The sequence below is a fragment of the Mustela nigripes genome, chromosome 3, assembly GCF_022355385.1.
Source record: "Mustela nigripes isolate SB6536 chromosome 3, MUSNIG.SB6536, whole genome shotgun sequence".
In the NCBI taxonomy this organism is placed as follows: Eukaryota; Metazoa; Chordata; class Mammalia; order Carnivora; family Mustelidae; genus Mustela; species Mustela nigripes.
This window is the reverse complement of record NC_081559.1, coordinates 191,665,884-191,668,969: the sequence shown is the minus strand read 5'-3', so window position 1 is coordinate 191,668,969 and position 3,086 is coordinate 191,665,884. Positions and strand designations below refer to the sequence as shown.

The window sequence follows — 3,086 nt, the reverse complement described above, 5'->3', positions numbered from 1 at the left end:
TGCAATCTTCTCCTACTTTAAGAGCTAAAGGTCACTTGAAACAATTGACCCAGGTAGGAAACACACTATAGGAGGAATAGTTAAAGAACGGTGGTATTTTTGAAAAAGATTTGGGTTATATTCTTAACTGCCACTATGGTTGCCATTTTACAGTGACCCTTTATGATGGCTTAAAGTTTCTATAGAAAATCATTTTTTCCCCCAACTCTGCAATTCTATAAATAATAAGACTCCCAGTGAGTTTGGAATATAAACTCACACACCTACAGTGCATCGCTTAGCACAGTGATACTTTTTTCCAGTCATTCCGACGACTGTCATGGAATGACTTTGTCTTTATCCTGTATAAGTGAACATATATACCATTTAACTTGGTGTGATCCTGGCTTATACTCCTTCTCCAGACAAATTTATTAATAGTTCCGCCTTTCACTGTGAAAGAGTCTGAGTTTGGAAAATAAGTTATGTTTATCTTTCTCTTGTCAAACTTCACTGAATGGATGAACAAGGAACTATACACACCACCATTTTAGATATTTTCTATAATTTTGCTTAAGACTCCAGCCTTGGTCATTGCATGGTCTGAGCTCGGAGATTAAGCAAACAGTAGTTAAGTAAAATGGCTTGGCTCTGCTTCACAGCAGTTATAAGCTTTCCAAACCACAATGGGTAGACCCACCTGCCTGTTGCTAAAGCCTTTGCATTCAGCTAATGCCACATTTTGGATTCTCTTAGCAATAGCATTTAAATTCTTTATCAACTAGTGCTTCTGTTTGTCTGTGTTTAATTGAATACCTAAGGAACGGTGGCATAAACGTGTCATACAATTCAACATGGGGAGAATAACTGATACTGTCATTCCATTCTGAGACTGCAATTTTTATTTATTTATTTATTTATTTATTTTAAGGTAGACCCCATGCCCAACACGGGGCTTGAACTCATGACCCTGAGATGAAGAGTCACACGCTCTACCAACTGAGCCAGCTGGGCCCCCTGGGACTACACTTTTCAAAATGTGTCTATGAACACAAAGATTTCCCCAGGACCCCTCCAGGGGGTTTATGGAGCCTATACCATTTTCAGAATAATAATAGATTACTTGCTTGTTTTCGTTGTGCGGAGAATTGCATTAGTGATATATATATATATATATATATATATATATATATATATATATAAAAGTGGTGGCTGAAACTGTTGGCATCTTGGTATGAATCAGATACAGTAGCAGAATCATTTATACTCATAAACATTTGTCTCTTTATTGTCATATGCTTAAAGAAAGAAGAAAAAAACCCATTTCACTTTAAAATGTTGATGAAACAATAAAAATATTCATTTTATCAAATACTGAGCTTGAAGACTTTTTCTAGATAACAAAATGAAAAATACATATAAATCATTCTGATACATATGTAAGCGCAACGGTTGCCTCCAAAAATAATTGTGTTGGAATTGCAAGGTGAACTATGCTTTTTTCCATAGGACATGATTTTCACTTGGAAACAACGACTGAGAGACAAACTGTCTGTATTCAGACTTGGCTGTGTAGCATATATTTCCTCAGGAACAAACTAAATGAATGTGTCTCTTTAAACACAATGACTGGCATCGGGACACCTGGGAGGTTCAGTTGGTTAAGCAACAACCTTTGTTTCAGGTCATGATCCTGGAGTCCCCATATCCAGTCCTGCATCAGGCTCCCCCGCTTAGTGGGGAACCTGTTTCTTCCTCCTGCCCTCCCCCTCTTATGTCCTCTCTCTCATTCTCTCTCTTTCAAATAAGTAAAGTCTTTTTTTTTTTTAAAGATTTTATTTATTTATTGACAGAGAGAAATCACAAGTAGATGGAGAGGCAGGCAGAGAGAGAGAGAGAGAGGGAAGCAGGCTCCCTGCTGAGCAGAGAGCCCGATGCGGGACTCGATCCCAGGGCCCTGAGATCATAACCTGAGCCGAAGGCAGCGGCTTAACCCACTGAGCCACCCAGGCGCCCACAAATAAGTAAAGTCTTAAAAAATATAAGCAAACAAACAAATAAAAGGATTGACATCTTTGCCAATGGTAATATTTGAGTTTACAAATAAAAATCAACTTTTGGAAAAATTGTTATCTCCCACTGTGAGATTGGCGTTTCTCAAAACTTCAAGACTTTTCTTATGAGAATATTAGCCATATCAACAAATTATTTCTTCATGTTTTGTAATTAAATATGGTATTTGGGAGAGCTACAGTGGGCTGATATTTTTAAATGACTAGTGCATGATATTACAAGGTTAACAACATGGATAAAAGACACACTTAAAGTGCAAGACTGCCCAGTACGTATGAATGTATAACAGCACAGAGCTCATGACATCCATTTCATTTTATTTTTATTTATTTATTAATTTTAAAGATTTTATTTATTTATTTGTCAGAGAGAGAGGAGCAAGAGTGAGCACAGGTGGACAGAGTGGCAGGCAAAGGCAGAGGGAGAAGCAGGCTCCCTGCCAAGCAAGGAGCCCGATGTGGGACTCGATCCCAGGATACTGGGATCCTGACCTGAGCTGAAGGCAGCTGCTTAACCAACTGAGCCACCCAGACGTCCCTCATGACATTAATTTTAGATTCCATATTGCAATTCATCTCTAAGAAACTTCACACTAACCAAGTTTAGTTTAGTATCAAAGTATCCATAATGATATAAAAAGGTTATTAAAGTACAGTTTTCTTTCCCACTTCTTATCTGCGTGAGACCTGATATTCTTTACAGCACTTAAAAAGTAAAATAAAACTCGCAAAATATTGAATGCAGCAGCAGAGATTATGTGAATCAACCTGTTTGTGATTAATCTAGGTATTACAATTTCTTCCAAAAATCTAGAGTAATGCTACTGTTCTTTGTAACACTTTGGTTTTTGAAAAATATAAATGTATGAAGCACATTTTGAAAAACAGAAGCACATAAAAACATGCCATTTATGTTAATGCTTAATGTGTTAATTAGTTATTTTAAAATAAGTAGTGAATTCAAATAAATAATGGATAATGGATAAATAAATAATAAATTAGTTTTATTAAAAGTAATAAATAATTACTTCTTAA

The 3,086-nt window shown here is 36.3% G+C and overlaps 1 non-coding gene across 1 annotated transcript; it reads right to left on the bottom strand.

The window, feature by feature from the left end:
* Positions 1-920: 920 nt before the first annotated feature.
* TRNAK-CUU (transfer RNA lysine (anticodon CUU)) lies at positions 921-993 on the bottom strand. Its single transcript has one exon. It is a non-coding gene; the product is annotated as a tRNA-Lys (tRNA).
* Positions 994-3,086: the final 2,093 nt, after the last annotated feature.